The sequence below is a fragment of the Macaca mulatta genome, chromosome 14 (assembly GCF_049350105.2).
Source record: "Macaca mulatta isolate MMU2019108-1 chromosome 14, T2T-MMU8v2.0, whole genome shotgun sequence".
In the NCBI taxonomy this organism is placed as follows: domain Eukaryota; kingdom Metazoa; phylum Chordata; class Mammalia; order Primates; family Cercopithecidae; genus Macaca; species Macaca mulatta.
Window position 1 is genome coordinate 132,528,546 of NC_133419.1, and position 17,195 is coordinate 132,545,740.

A 17,195-nucleotide genomic window follows, 5' to 3' on the forward strand; every position below is an offset into this window, starting at 1 on the left:
ATCATTAATTCCAACTAGATTAATTAAAAATGTGGGATGTTTCAACTCAATTGGAATAACTTTCCTTTGTGTCAACAGTAGAAAGAGGAAGATGGTTTAGAAAAAATATAGGACAGGTAAAGTGATAAATTGAATATTTAGCCCGTTTAAGACAGAAGCATAATCTACACAAAATCTTCTCACTACCTATGAATGCCTATTAATAGGCATTAACTTAACTTCTTAACTCCAAATGATATGTGTGTTTATATAATATACGCCGTTTTAATTGAGTTTTGTAATAGATACAGGTTAGACAACTTTATCAACATGTGTTCATATAATTTAATGTACTTGGAAGAGATAAAACAGGTGAAATTCCTTTTTTTTTTTTTTTTTTTTTTTTGTTTTTTGAGACGGTGCCTCGTTCTATCTCCATGCTGGAGTGCAGTGGCGCAATTTTGGCTCACTGCAACCTTTGCCTCCTGGGTTCAAGCGATTCTCCTGCCTCAGCCTCCTGAGTGGCTGGAACTACAGGTGTGCGCCACCACGCCCAGCTAATTTTTGTATTTTTAGTAGAGACGGGGTTTCACCATGTTGGCCAGGATGGTCTCAATCTCTTAACCTCGTGATCCGCCTGCCTCAGCCTCCCAAAGTGCCGGGATTACAGGCATGAGCCACCGTGCCCAGTCAACAGGGGCAATTTCTATCATATAGTGTATAAGCTAAACATCTGGCAAATTCTTAATTTTTTCCAATTGGTAAAATCATAACCTACTTTAGCCAACCCAATAGTTCTCAGTGAGTGGCTCAAGATAATTAGCACCACCTCTCGGAGAAGCACAGATTCATTGTTCTGGTTAGAGTTTGGTGCCTCGTCGTCTTTGTCAAGTAAGACAATTATGACAGCGATCAGAGATCAAGGAGCTCGGGATGATGTGCAAAATGTGATGCCTGTTTATGCTTCAATAACAATTTGGATGAAGAATTTGGCATCTTAAAAAGAATTGCATCATGGTTATATTCCTAAATGATGAATAAAAGAAAAGAAGCGTCCAATTCTCTCTGCAGTTGCTTCCACCTCCAGGCCGTACTTCTTGGCACCCTGTTCTAAGTGAGGCTCAGGGACTGAGAATGCTTTTAGTGAAGAGGGATAGGAGGGGAGGCTAAGATGGGCAAGTCTGAAATGTGCCCTCCTGTTCAGTGGGGGCTTTTGAGGGAAAGTGGAAACGTCCTGCCAGTAACCGTGGCTGCAGATGAGACACTCAGCTGTTGCCCAGGCCCCGTGGGAGCGCCTGTTCTGTCATCAGCCTAGGGGCTGTATCTCAGTGATTCCCTCCATCCTGCCCTTTTCCTGGCCTCCCCTCCTCCTCTTGGGCTTCTCCCTCTCCCCTCCTTCCACCCTCTGAGGCAGCTGCCCAGTGCTTATAGAAAGCCCCACCACTTCCAAAGGACTGTCCCAGCCCCTGGGGCCTCAGCCCCTGGATCTGTAGGGGATGATTTTGTGGGGATTAAAATGAAATGAGGTACAGGAAAGAGCTGGCACACAGTAAGCCCTGCAAGGTGAGCCCCCTCCCTATTCTGGGCTTTCCCTTGGACACCCACTGTACTGGTTGCTGGCGCTGTGGTAACGAAGTACCACAGCCTGGAGGGCTGCAACAATTCCAATGCATTGTCTTACAAATCTGGAGGCCAGAAGTCTGAGCTGAAACTGTTGGCCTGGTTGATTTCTAGGAGGGTCTCTCTCCTTGGCATGTAGGTGGCTGCCTTCTCCCTGTGTTTTCACATGTCTTCCCTCTGCATCTCTGTGTCCTGATCTCTTCTTATAAGGACACCAGTCCTATTTGATGGGCCTACCCCAATGACCTCAGTTCGACTGCTTGACCTACTTAAGGAGACGGTTTCCAAATGCCCTCACACTGTGATACTGGTGGTTAGGACTTCAACTTACAGAATTGGGGTGGGAGCACAAATCAGCCCATAACAGCTGATCAGTCCCTCCCCTCTGCCTCCTCCAACTCTCACATTGCAAACCCCACCTGACTCTTCCCCCACAGTGGCTTTGGGGAGAAGGGTGGGGCCGGCCAGGGTTTCCACACCTGCCTCCCGGAGACCCACTTCGGATGCCCAGCACCGCGACTGCTGCACAGCCACGAGGCTGAGTGCTGCGGATACGTGCATGACTTAGGAATGTGTGCTGGTGTGTTTGCCACAGCAACACAATGAGGAAAGCACAGCTAGAAGAGAGATGGGGAGCTCATCCACCCGGAGAAGCATGAGCAGGAGCAGGAAGGTTCACTCTGGGACTGTGCTCACAGGACCCTGAGATGCAGCAGAAAGAGCAGTGTGAGGAGCAGAGGACGCTGTCTGCAGGTGCTTTCCACTCAGACCCTCCCAGCTTTGGCTTCCCTGCTACCCACGTCTTCCCACCTGGACTCCCCTCTCTCAAGGGGCATCCTCAGTAGTGGTCTCTCAGCCCATCTGCCCCTCGGAGGCCTGGACCCCTGCCTTGCCCTCTTTGTGCCTTCACATTGACATTGACTGGGAGCTGTCCTACCTGGTTCTCATGCCCACCAGGCTTCCTCTCCACCCTGTGGTCACAGGAAGATGGGCAGCCTCTGCTCTGAGCTCTCTTCGTACCTCTCTCTTCTCACCTTTTCGTTGTTGTTAACTGTCACGCACATCTTGAAGAAGGAGGAATGAAATGCTTCTGGCTCCGACCAACTCTGTTTTTCTAAGGGTCCTCCTTTGCAGCCCTGACCCAGATGGCACTGTTCCTCTGTCACAGCCACCCCTCGCCAGCCTGAGGCTCACTCCCTGCTGTTCATGAGCACCCAGATTGGGGCATCGGTGCACCCGGACTTGCCATGTGTCAGGCACCACCCATCACACTTATCACTTTTTCTCCATGGGTTATATTCACAGCGATTCCCCAGGCATCAAATTGGCAAAATGAGTTTAGCTCTTGGGAACAAAGGACACACAGGAGATCATTTATTCTTTACATCACTCCCCTTTTCTCAGGTAGGACATGAATCTTCTCCGTCTCTCTTCTGGGCATATTTGCTGCCAGTCCCTGTCCCTCAGGCTGTCTGCCTCTCCCAGCCTTGACAGATGAGTCTCACTCCACCAGGGTCTTTACAATTCAAGGCACAGTCCAGCCTCTTGTAGATGGTAATCTTGTTAATGTAGCCACTCTGGATTATCCCGGCTGCATCATGAGAAAAATGGAGTTCTGCTCAGGGCTGGAGTTTGCAGAGTCAGTGGGCACCTGCAAACCAAGAGCTTCCGGCTGCGAGGAAGACCTGTCACCCCAAGCACTAGGCTTGGCTGCTGGCGGACATTTGACCATCAGTACTTTTAGTTTGAGTCTCTGGTTTCTGTGAAATAATAACTTCTAATATCCATACAGTGGAGTATAATTTACAGAAGGCATCCATATATTGAAAACATTTAACCTGATCTATAAACTTCACAGTCTAATATTACATCCCTCTCATGTTGTCAGGAAGAGACTCACTCAGGGTAACACAGTGACAAACTACACGTGAACGAGTCTGGCCCATGGCAGTGCAGGCTATTTCTGTCTGTCACAGCAGGCTGCCACTCTGCACTTCATCTCAGGAGAACAGTTTAAAAATACTAGTAGTTCTTTTCAAATGGGATTGTGTTTCTGGCCCTTTCTTGGAAGAGGACCTGAATGAAGGATTGAAAGATTCAAAGGAAGGAGATTTAGGAGTAACACAGAAGCTCCACTTCGGTAAAAGCTAGAGAAGAACATGAAATTCAACATACTTTGCATGTCCCCCACCCCCAAACACACACAGCCTCAATGTGCAAATGTGGCCCACTTATTTTTGCCTTACCACTCTGTTGTTGCTAGTAGAACTTTTGATACTTCTGATACTCAATGGTTTTCAACTGGGCACATCTCTGGGGGATATTTGAATATGCGCGAGCCCACCAGAATGACCGCATGGCTCTACTGGCCCCCTGTGTCAGAGGGGCCAGGAATGCTGAACATCGCAGTGGCTAGAGCAGTGCCCAGCATTGAATCCACCTGACCACCAGGACAACGGTGTATCCAGTGAGAAAACAAACTAGGGAGATGCATCAGACTTAGGAAGCCCCGCCATCTGCTCACAGGATCCCTGAGAACCCTGGCTATTCTACCTTTCCAGCACTTCTGCCTTTTGGTCCTTCTTTGAAGATGCTTTTCTTCTTTGGTGCCTTCTCACTCTTGAAATGACTCAGCTATAGAAAATCCTTTCCCTGGTACATGAACAAGGACTTCCTCCTTTAAATTCCTCCTTAGTGTGTATTTATTCTTCAAAATATTTTCTAGACCATTTGAGACCCCTCAGGCTGTCGATGACAGAGAATGTGCTGTCTGATGCTCATCCATCATCCTCCCTCGTCAGATCCGTCTAACCAGTCCTTAAGCCCTTTATGCAAGGCCAGTTTCCGTCCTGGTGGGTGTAAAGCTGAGTGCTTTTCTCAGGCACACATTATGGTGAAATAATGATGATCATAGTGAGAATGATGATTTTGGTAAGCGGAGTATGCTGGGTTTTCCAAATGCTTATTTTTCATTATGTGTAGAATGAATAATGGAAGACACATTGCGCTCAGGACCCAGATGTTCTGTCTGGGTGCATTTCCTTCTAATGATTTGAGAGAAGCATTCTTTTATCCAGCTCCTGGCATGCATGTCAGGCTGGGTGTGCATGTGACTAAACGGAGCGCCCCAAAGCTGCATATGTGCCATGCCATCTGAGGTTTAAGTTCTGCAAATTCTTGGGGGGAAAATCTAGTTTATATTGTAAAAAAAAAAATGCTTAAAAGGCCTGAGAAAAGGATCAGAGAGACAGAACAGCCCCTAAAAAATACAATTTCAGGGAGTCAAGTACAAATGAATGAGGAACTTTTAACACTATGCATATAGAACATCTGAAAAATGGACTTAAACTTGAAATAAATAACAGATCTAAGTATTCTGATAAATAGAGATAGAGAAAGAAAAAGTATGCTAACGTGCATGTGTGAGCGTGCATGTGAATGTGTCTCTAATAAGCTTACATTTCATGAGCTTACAATTTTGGGTCGGTATGCATATCCAAATGCAGGATATGGGTATACATGAAAAGCCAGAGAACCATAGTGTGCTGAGGATTTGTTTGGCGTATCTGTGTCTATTTTGAAGAATATGGAAGAATAATTGGGGCTATTCATTTAATAAACATTTATGTGGTTCAAGGGTATGATATACATTGTCCCTAGAGACAAAAATTATTGAAAGTAAAATTTCAGTTTCTTTATATGCTTTGTGAAAAATAATCTCTTTTTACAAAACTGTTTAGTATTGTGTGCAGTGCACAGAGCCTACTGTCAGTGTTTCTCTGGGGATTGGAGCAGACAGTCCTGCCAACCAGCATGGCAGGGAATCGCCTGGGCAGGATGCAAGCCACATCCTGGAGAATATGATTCTTAGTGGAATAGAAAGCCAAGTGCCATGGAAGCCAAGACTCGTGCAGGCTTACCAAGATGCCCCAAGCCATTGGAGAATATGGAGTTTCTCAGTGCCCAGAAGATTCAGAAGATTTACTTAAACTTAAAGGGCAAGTAGACCTTAAGAAGCTGTAAAACTTAAGAACATCCAAGATTCTGACATATGAAATACAATTTCTTTGGCACCTATGGTATACCATACACTCTTAGCTACTAAACTTAGCTACTTTTCTAATGCGTATTTCTGTGCCTGTATGTTTTAACATGTACATCGATTCATGTATAGAACACCACTGGAACTGAACAGAATACACGATAGTTTCACCCGAAAACATTTCTTTTGTTGCCTTTTTAAAGTCAAACCTTTTCCCATCTTTTAACCTCTGTTGTTTAAATTGGATAATTTCTTTCTTTTTTTTTTTTTTTTTTTTTTTGAGACAGAGTTTCACTTTTGTTGCCCAGGCTGGAGTGCAATGGCACGATCTTGGCTCACTGCAACTTCCACCTCCCGGGTGCCTTTTTAAAGTCAAACCCATTCCCATCTTTTAACTTCTGTTGTTTAGATTGAATTATTTATTTATTTATTTATTTATTTCCTTCCTTCCTTCCTTCCTTCTTTCTTTCTTTCTTTCTTTCTTTCTTTCTTTCTTTCTCTCCTTTTTTTTTTTTTCTAAGACAGAGTTTCACTTTTGTTGCCCAGGCTAGAGTGCAATGGCATGATCTTGGCTCACTGCAACCTCCACCTCCCGGGTTCAAGCAATTCTCCTGCCTCAGCCTCCTGAGTAGCTGGGATTACAGGCACCCACCACCACACCTAGCTAATTTTTGTATTTTTAGTAGAGACAGAGTTTCACCATGTTGGCCAGGCTGGTCTTGAACTCCTGACCTCTGGTGATCCGCCCACCCCAGCTTCCCAAAGTGATGGGATTGTAGGAGTGAGCCACCACGCCTGGCCCGATAATTTATGTTTATCTTTAAGTTTACTGACTTTTTACTCTATCATCTCTATTTTGCTATTAAACCAATCCAATTAGTACCTAAAACTCAGTCCTAGTTTTTCTTACTTGCTTCTTGCATATAGCTTCTAGTTCTCTCTTGAGAATGTCCACCATCATATTTGTTTTAAAAGTGTTCACCTTTATTTTGCAGGGCATAGTTTTACTAGCTGCTTTAAGACCTGGCAATTTGCAACAAATCTCAAGGATGGTGTTTGTTAATTGTCTTTTCCCTTGGGAATTATTTAGCTTCCCCTTGTTCTTTGTAGGATGAGTAATTTTTGATTATGTAGTACACATTTTGATCTTACTAGACTCTAGATTCTGTTAAGATCCTTTGAGAATATTACAGGAAGAGTTGGCCAACTAAGACTCTGGGTGGTGGTTTACACAGGAGTTCAGTTCTCAAAGCCTTTGGTGTACTGTCCTGGGTTAGTTCCACACAAGTTCAGAGTGAACCTGGGACTTCATACATTGCTATATCTGATTCCTTTCTTGAGCTCCTTCTCTCCGTGATTTCCCCCTGCTCTCCAGCTCCCCTGAGCCCCCTTTCTTTGCCATCTGCCTAGAAAGCAAGCCTATTAGCACCGTCCTCCACCCCCTCACCCCCTGCCATAACCTTAATGTTACTAATTTCTTGTGACTGAGTCCAACTCCAGGGAAAAGTGTTGAGAAGAAAGAGAAGAAAAAAATTAATAGGTATTCCTCTACACTTTTCAGACCACAGAGGCTCCTGTACTCAGTTCCTCTGGTCATGAAGTTTTTCTTTGAAGTTTTAGATGTGTTGTGGCCACTGCTGTTACTATCACCACTGCTGCAAGACTGCAGCTTCAGGACTGAGGTTTACCTCAGGGCAGGGCCACGGGAAGGAAAGAAAACGGATTTCCCCTGACTCTCCATCCTACAAGCCTTATCTTTCCAGATCCTCAGACCAAAAAGAGTTTATCCCAGAGTTGTTTGTTTGTTTTGTTTTGTTTTTGTTGGTTTTGTTGTTGTTGTTTCTGTTGGCATCTGCTATACAGTTTTAGGATTCTGGCTGCTCTGAGTTTAAGCCAGGAACGGAAGGAGGAAAACAAACAAGGGACACTTGCTGCTATATTGTTCTTTCTTCAAGCTTTCATTTCCCTCCATAGGCTGCTTGCTATTGTTTAATGTTCAGAGCTCTCATATATTTTGTTTATGTATTTTGTCAGTTATAATGAATGGGAGAGAAAGGATAAGATGTGGTTACCCCATAATAACTTGGACTGCAAGTCTTGTCGAGAATTAAAAATAATAACAGTAAGACTGACTAAAAGATAGTCAGTTAATAAAAAAAATAATTTTTTTATTATCACAATACACATGTAATTTTCAGCACTGTCAGTGAGCAGGCATCTCCCACTGCCCTGCCCTTGGTAAATCACTGATATGGGGAAATTGAGAGCCGGGAGTAATAGGAAATAGGGCTAAAGAGTCAGCTATGTTTGTCATGGGTTATTAAAGAACTTAATAAGGATGGTGTCCTTCATTTTGGAGTTCTAAATATGCATTGGATACTGAGTGTATCGTTTTAATAGACCCTGTGCATAAAAGCGTAGATGAAGAATTAACGTCGACCTAGTAAATTATAAATTTATTGAGAGCAAGGAACATACCAGCTGTACTTTTGTGCATTTATTCATTCAACAACTATATATTGTGTATAACTATATGCTATAGATACAGAAATATTATCTATCTTTAATGGAGCTTTACTCTGAAGGGAGAGATAAATAACCAGTCCATTTTAATATAATGTAGTAGGTGTTACCATTCTTAAAAAGCACCAAGCAGTTAAGATGAGCAGTGAATTGGGGGTGGGAGTGCTATCCCAGGGAATGTGCAGAGTTACAGAAGTATTCCTATACGAGCGGAATTTAAGCTGTAGCTGGAAAGAAAAATAAGGCACAACCTGAAAAATAGAGTGTTTCCACGTGATAATATGACTAAAACTTGGGACAAAAGATAAGATGACATTCTTCTAGAATTATGAGTTGTTTCCGTTAGATCTGAACCAGGTATGGGAAAATGTGAGGAAGAAATGATAAGGAAATAAAGAGGCATTAGATAATGATGGGCTGTATAGGAATTTATGCTGTGTTTGGGATGATGGTATCGTATGGACTGGTATATGAGTATGGATCAGATGTTGACACCTACCTAATATTATTATTGAATAAAAATTAAAATAGATAATATTTGTAAATAAGTTTTATAAATGCAAAAGTCCAGCAGACTGAGGCAGAGGGTGGTAAGGCACTGAGAAGTTGGAAGAGTATGAAGAAGGAGAAAAATGAACCTTGAGAATGCTCAAGTGTCTGGGGCAGTTATGAATGCCTGCTTGAGGTGGGCATGCATGAATGTATGGAGAAGTCAGTTTGCTTGTTTTTGTGATATTCCTACAGCAGACACAGAGGAGACAGACATTTGGATTCATCTAGGATGCAGTTTTCCCAGGCTAGTGGAACAAGGGAGGGAGGTGAAGGAGTTGAGAGTATTTTCCAGAGAGATATAACAATGATGGGTTATAAAATATAAATTGTATCAAAAGGGATGTAAAAGTAAAAAAAAAAAAAAAACTGAAAAATGTTGGATCAGGGGATTTAAAGCCTTGGTGAAGAAAAATAATTGTTCCCTCAAGCCACTGAACAAAGGTTTTAAAAAGGTAGGAAGTTATGGAAAGAGTGAGATGCTTAAATTAATGCCTTCAGAGGTGGTTCAGTTTCTGACAAGTTTCAGGTGTGAATGTGGAGTAGGTCATTGAAGACAGCAGAGCAAAAAGTCATGGAGATAAGATCAAGAATATGAGGGGCAGGTTTTTGATGGATTGTATTTCTGGACAAGGAGGTCACAGAGAATAATGGTAGGAGTTAGGATGCAGACGGAGACTCTAAGAAGCAAAGGTTTTTATTGAATAGAAAAAAAAAAAAAAAAAAAAACCAGGAGGTCAGTAGAGAATAGAAATGTGATGGAAGAGGCAGAGGCAGGGGTGTAGTTGTTTAGATAATATGAGCCTTAAAGATGTAAGGTTTGAAAAAGGTGGAGCGAGCTCAGAAGTTTAATTGGAAAACAAAGACACCAACCAACAAAAAAATGTGTGTGGCATTTGAAAATTCGGTAGCGCCCACTTGACAGGACAGGTCTCCAGGAGAGCCCATGTCCCCACCTGAGTATGAGAGTGAGGTGGAGGCATCTCTTCAAGAATTGGATGCTGTCAGGGAGTGCTGGTGATGCAGGAGATGTTCCTGAGTGCAGAATGGAAGGACTGCAAAAGGGTGGGGAGGATGTGGAGTGCAGTCTGATGAGGGGCTATATGAAAGAGCATTTGTGAGACTACAGGAAATCATAGATAACTAGAGATTTATGCTTCTACAGGAGAGGTCAGCAAACTACAGCCCATGGGCCAGATTCAGCCTGCAGCCTCTTTTCTGTATGGCCTGCAATGTAAGATTCTTTTTTCTTTTTACATTTTTAAATAATTGAGTATCAGTCAAAAGGAGGATACTATTTTGCAACACATTAGGATTGTATGAAATCACAATTTCATTGTCCAAAAGTAAAGTTTTTTTGGAATGAAGCCACACTCACTGATTTATGTATTATCTGTGACTACTTTTGTGCTACCGGGGCAAGTTTAATAGTTGCTCTAGAGGCCGCTCAGCCTGCAAAGCCTAAAACATGTATTATACTAGTTGGTCTTTTACAGAAAATGTTTGCTGACCCTATTTTACAGAATTGGTTATGGAAGTCTCCTGGAGAAGAGTGGTAACTGGAGCTGATACCGGGGTCTTCAAAGCACCATAGGATGCTACAGTGGTGTGCAGGCTAGCTGTCCCCACAGGCATCATAGGAAAGCATGGTTAAGGCTAACACCTCCCAAAGGTGTGACTATGACTTTGAGCTTTGATGAGAACACAGTAGTCGTAGGAGCAAACTTCTGATTTACCTAAGCAACTGAATAATTGCCTTCAGCAATCATGGGTGTTCTGGTTGCTTTCTCTGTTTGACGTGTAATTTTATCATCTGCCTGTGCTCTCTGGCTCTCTGACACTCTCCTCTCCTTCTCCTCCCCTCATTCCTTTGTCCCACTTTTTTTATCAGCTGCTAACTCCATTGGTTGATGCATGAGCTCTTGTCTGCTCTTGTACTGTACCATGGAAGGTGCCATTCAAGTGTTAGATGTGGAAATTAGTCTTCTGAAGTTGAGATTTAGAACTGAAATAAAAAATAAAACTCATCAGTTAAGATTGCTAGTTTTTTCACTCCAAGATCCAGTAAAATGTTCCTTTATTTTCTCTTGGATTGTAGGGAAGGAAGAGTTACTGGGGTTGAAGAAGTCTAGAGGAAAGGGAATTAATGCAACTTACATCGAGCAGTTGAGGACAGGAGGAGGCAGGAAGGACAGCACTGTCAATGGCAGGCAAAGCCCTTAGTCCTGAGACCAAGCAGGTGCAGGAAAGTCACAGGAGCATGTTGAGGCCCATTTTGTAGTGATGGTGGCAGTTTTTTCCTTGCCTGTCCCAGGAAGGTAGAGAGAGTTTAATCTCACTCCTTGCAATCAGTCCACTGCTAATTACAAATAGACAGAGCTGAATAACCAGGCTGATTCCACTAGGAAAAAATGCAACCTAATTGATAATGACATAAGAAAGCTCTCTGAGACACTTCTGATTAGGGCACACTGCATCCCAAGGAAGTAGGGACATTGGCTACAAGAGCTTTTAACTAAGAATATTTGTGAAGATGGCCAAGCTTGGCTCTTTTGTTATTCATTCCAAGCCTAGTTTGATGAAGGCTCTTTTAGTCTCTTTTAGTCGCGCTTAGGAAATATGGAATGAAATTATTTAGCCTTAGGAGATTATAAGACATCTCTTCATGAATCCAGCCCTTTCTGTCTCTCTCTCTGTCTCTCTCTCTGTCTCTCTCTGTCTCTCTCTCTCTGTCTGTCTGTCTCTCCCCCACACACACAGAGAGAGACACATATGAGACAGAAAAACCTTAAAAATATGTATATATTCACTGTTTTCTTAAAGGTCATCAAAGAGTGTTCCGAATCATTGATATGATTAACAATTGATATGATATAATGATATCATGATGAATTATGATAGGCTAGAACAGCCATCAAAACTCTAGTCAGCCAAAAACAAAGAAATGGGGAAAGGATTCCCTATTTAATAAATGGTGCTGGGAAAATTGGCTAGTCATAAGTAGAAAGCTGAAACTGGATCCTTTCCTTACTCCTTATACGAAAATTAATTCAAGATGGATTAGAGACTTAAATGTTAGACCTAAAACCATAAAAACCCTAGAAGAAAACCTAGGTAATACCATTCAGGACATAGGCATGGACAAGGACTTCAGGTCTAAAACACCAAAAGCAACGGCAACAAAAGCCAAAATTGACAAATGGGATCTAATTAAACTAAAGAGCTTCTGCACAGCAAAAGAAACTACCATCGAGTGAACAGGCAACCTACAGAATGGGAGAAAATTTTCGCAATCTACTCATCTGACAAAGGGCTAATATCCAGAACCTACAAAGAACTCAATCAAATTTACAAGAAAAAAACAACCCCATCAAAAAGTGGTCAAAGGCTATGAACAGACACTTCTCAAAAGAAGACATTCATACAGCCAACAGACACATGAAAAAAATGCTCATCATCACTGGCCATCAGAGAAATGCAAATCAAAACCATAACGAGATACCATCTCACACCAGTTAGAATGGTAATCATTTAAAAAGTCAGGAAACAACAGGTGCTGGAGAGGATATGGAGAAATAGGAACACTTTTACCCAGTTGGTGGGACTGTAAACTAGTTCAACCATTGTGGAAAACAGTGTAGCGATTCCTCAAGGATCTAGAACTAGAAATACCATTTGACCCAGCCATCCCATTACTGGGGATGTACCCAAAGGATTATAAATCATGCTGCTATAAAGACACATGCACACGTATGTTTATTGCGGCACTATTCACAATAGCAAAGACTTGGAATCAACCCAAATGTCCATCAGTGACAGACTGGATTAAGAAAATGTGGCACATATACACCATGGAATACTATGCAGCCGTAAAAAAGGATGAGTTTGTGGCCATAAAAAAGGATGAGTTTGTGTCCTTTGTAGGGACATGGATGCAGCTGGAAACCATCATTCTCAGCAAACTATCGCAAGAACAGAAAACCAAATACTGCATGTTCTCACTCATAGGTGGGAATTGAACAATGAGAACACTTGGACACAGGAAGGGGATCATCACACACTGGGTCCTATTGTGGGGAGGGGGGAGGGGGAAGGGATAGCATTAGGAGATATACCTAACGTAAATGATGAGTTAATGGGTGCAGCACACCAACATGGCACATGTATACACATGTAACAAACCTGCACGTTGTGCACATGTACCCTAGAACTTAAAGTATATATATATAAAAAAAAAAAACTCTAGTCAGCTAGTTTATTCATTCAGCTTTTACCCACATGATCATGTGGCCCCTTCTACGTGCTAAACCTGCTGTAGACGTTGGAGATACAGAGGTGCATAAAAGAGTCTCTGCTCTCTTAGAAATTAGAGTCCAGTGGGGTAAACATTATAAATAATAACAATACGGTGTGATTAGCAATGCTAGAGAAACAAATAAACAATAAGAAACTGTGTGGGGAGGAGGTCCGGAAGTTTGAATGTGACAAAAGCATTCCCGGAGCAGTGATAGCTAGGATAGTTTTGAAGGCTGCATAGACATTTGGAGGTGGACAAAAGAGAAGACACACAGGCACAGATCAGTACAATGCCTCGTGTTTTAGGAACTTCACTGGTGTGTCCAGTGGGTGTAGGGGGAAGTGAGATGGTAATAAAGAACCTGGAAAGGTAGGCAACAGCCAGCTCAAGGGAACCTTCACATTCCATGCCACAGAGCAGTGCAGAGCGGTGGAAGGATTGAAGCAGAAGTGGGATTGACTCTTATTTTTGACAATTATTTTGGCAATAAAGAAAAGAATAAACGGGAGGCATGGAGACTCATAAAGAGGATATTGTAATAATCCAGAGTAGGTAATGAGGGCCTGAATTAAGGCAGTAACAATGATGAGGAAAAGAAGAGAATGGATTTGGAAGCTGTGAAGTGAGTGGAAACAGCAGGGTCTGTTGATTGAAAGTGAGGAGTACAGGAAAGAGAGCAAGCCATGTAACTCTCTTTTATCTTACGAGAATGAGGATTTGGCAGTACTGCCAAGAGAGATTAGGCACAGGAGTGAGAGCAGATGTAAGGGCAAGGTGGTGAATTCATCCTGTGGTGTCTGGGAAGCGTACAGAGGAGGCGTCCCATGGGCAGTTATGGGTCTGGAACTCCGCAGGTCCTCCAGGGACGGTCATGCAGATGTGAAGATCATGAGTACAGCTGGCCATCTACAATGTGGAGATGGCATTTAAAAGGTTTACCTGGGGAGAGGGGACAAGTAGTAGAGGAGTAGGCCTTATATGATGCTGTTATTTAGGATTTGAGTATCCAAAACTTTTCCTCTAGTTTGTTCCTTCTAACATTTTAAAAATTATTTCCCATGTGTTAATCCTTCTTCCATATATTTGCACAACTTCTCTCATACAGTTTTCAGACCCCATATATGAGTGTTTCAGTAATAAATAAACAGCCACATTTTACTAAGGAGGGAACTGAAGCCCAGCTATTTACTCAAGGCTACCAGTTCCTAAGAGACATGGCCATACTGAGGATTCAGGAGTTCTATGTTTGTTTGCTTGTTTTAATGCATTGCATTCTATCCAGGACCCAGGTGTGCGTGCCTATGTTTAGATTTTACGTCAAGTAGAAAGGCACAGTAGTAGTGTGCCCAGTGAAAGAGTAAATCAGCTCTTCTTTTCCTTTCCACACACTGTCTTTTTATAGATTTCATGTAGGTGAAGATTCCACCTGGCAGTGGAATGCTAAGAACAGAGGGGCGAGGCATTCACAAATAAGTGGACAGGGCCTGTTCACGTGTTTCCAGCAGGATGATTTGGTAGGAAGTAGCTATGGTGCAGAATAGACTTTGAGAACTGTTTATAAAGGTTCATTTTTTTCCACAGTCAAAGGCTTTAATTAAATCTTACAAATACAAGGGTTTTCAGTCATGTCTCCCTTTCTCCCAAGACCCAAAGGATCCTACTCCAATAGACTTCCTGCCCTTCTGTAGAACTGTTGCGTGGTTTCCCAAGTTATTCCCTTCTGCACATGGGCTGGTGTCTGTCCTCTCCATGCCAATTGAAAATACACAGATGGCACTTCCACCTCTAGTATTCCTGGCACCTTGTAGTTTTCTCCCAGAATCGGATCTGAATTTATTCATTAGATTGTCTTAACTATAGATTTGACCCCACCCCAGGTTTTCTACTCCCTCTGTCCCCCAAGAGGTCCCCTTGTCATTGAGTTTTACTTGATACCATCACTAATAAATGGGATTCTTCAGGAAAGCCTGCATTTTCCTCTGCCTCTTGCGAAGGGATGCTGCTTGCGAAGGGAAAGCCTGGCCTCCCTCCTCCTTCCATGTGCAAGAAGCTTCTAGTTCATCAGCCAGTGGCCATGGGCCTCTGCAGGAAGCGGGAGAGCCTTGCATCCTCCGTGCATTTCAACTCATGCTTTGGTGGGAAAAGACCTTCCCCCATTTAGTGAAAAAAGAACTCCCCAGATTGATATATCTATTCTTCAAAAGGATTATTTATAAGTTATTTCACTTCCCATCCTCCACAAAATATTTAATGAAACACACATAAGGCTCTGCTTCCCTGTGGAGTGATGTTCTTTTCCCTCCTCTCCGCTACATGTTTGAGGGCTTTTTCTTGGCAGACATGTGAGTTGACATGGATTTGGTTCTGCACCATCACTAGGGGATGATACAGAGGATCATAGCAAGGGGGATACCAAGCCGTGTGTGTCCTGGGCTCCTTTTACATCCTTTTCAGAGAGCTGTAGAATCTCTTCTTAGGGAAAACACACGCCAATACACGTATGCATAATATTATTTCCTGGTGTTCAAAACCCCTGGGGTTACAGTTCCACAATTCTCAGATTAAGAACCCCTGCCCTACAAAATGTATTGATGGCTAAATCCTAGGCTGCCCTACTTCCCAAGGCTGTTGGAATCCAGGTAGTGAAGGTGATTTATCTGATCCTGAGCACGATGGTGTCAGGAGAACCTTAACCCTTTAGGAGCCTCTTAAGTCAATAGAATTCCCTTAAATTAATCTGGGCGAGGCATTGAAAGCAATCAACTCCTTCAAAATTATCAGCACTCAGTATTGGCTTGTATCTCCAGTGATTTAGAAAAAGAGAAAGCAAACAGCCGAGATATGAGGCAATATGACACTGCAGAGTGCTATATTTATCCCCTATCAATGTCTTTCAGATCAAATTGGCTGAGTTTACAAATCAAAAGCTGATTTATTTTTTTATTTTTATTTTTTTAGCAGCCATCAGCTGCACTACTGCAAATACACAGTTCCCAGACATCAAGCTGCAAACTCCAAGCACCCAGCTGTGTGCTTTCTGACTTTGATATCATCACGCGTAATAGAGGGTCTGCATGCAAAATTGAGCTGACAGGCCTCCTGAGAAGGCTCACAGCAGAAGAGCACCCAACTCCAGGGCCAGCCCAGCTTCTGAAGCCACATCTGCAAAGAAAACTCACGTCATGTTGTTACGGGAAGGGATCGGTCTCAGAAATGCACAGGGCCTGGCTCTGTAGAGTACAAAGGGTTTGCTGTCTTATAATTAGACGTTAAGTTGCAGCTTCTCTTTAATATGAAGCTAATTATTATTCCCAGAAGATTTCCCTATCAAAAAAAATTAAGGAAATTTTTTTCTGTTCTACATATCTATAAAATGGTACAGTTGATATATGTGTAGCCTTACATATTCAACCATATACATATATTCAGTTCCAACTATCAAATGAGGTCTTTATATGTGTCAGGATCTATGATAAATGTTTTGTTGATATAAATACACACTTATATGTGTGTACACACACACACACACACACACATATGCAATTTATACTTGGCACCAGTTTGTATAATATTTTTATTGAATCTATATTTATTACTTTGTGATAGAATCTGGTTAATAAATTAATTTAAAAACTATTCACAGCCGGGCGCAGTGGCTCATGCCTGTAATCCCAGCACTTTGGGAGGCCAAGAAGGATGGATCAGGAGGTCAGGAGATCGAGACCATCCTGGCTAACACAGTGAAACCCCGTCTCTACTGAAAATACAAAAAAAATTATCGGGGCTTGGTGGTAGGCACCGGTAGTCCCAGCTACTCGGGAGGCTGAGGCAGGAGAATGCCGTGAACCCGGGAGGCGGAGCTTGCAGTGAGCTGAGATCCGGCCACTGCACTCCAGCCTGGCCGACCAAGCGAGACTCCGTCTCAAAAAAAAACAAAAGAAAACAAAAAATACTATTCATTTGCATTTCTAGCTTATGCAAAGGGTATAGTGAACATGGAAGTTGCTTGGGGAATGGGACATGGTGCAAAAGAAGGTATGGCAAGGTGAAGGAGCTCAGGAAGAAGCAGTTTCTGTGTAACAGAAAGGGTATCCTGAGAAAGCAGGAGACAAGTTTCTCGGGCATAAAAGAAGTTCAGGTGAAGTAAATAGGAATCTGAGCTGACGAAGAGGCAATGTCACAGGG

The 17,195-nt window shown here is 42.6% G+C and overlaps 1 protein-coding gene and 1 long non-coding RNA gene across 9 annotated transcripts in view; both read left to right on the forward strand.

The window, feature by feature from the left end:
• NTM (neurotrimin) overlaps positions 1 to 17,195 on the forward strand; it is a 966,287-nt gene that overhangs the window by 914,370 nt on the left and 34,722 nt on the right. The gene's annotated exons all lie outside the window — the stretch shown is intronic.
• On the forward strand, positions 1,685 to 5,842 carry LOC144334500 (uncharacterized). The gene is made up of 3 exons (XR_013404438.1): positions 1,685 to 1,741; positions 2,037 to 2,352; positions 5,340 to 5,842. It is a non-coding gene; the product is annotated as an uncharacterized LOC144334500 (long non-coding RNA).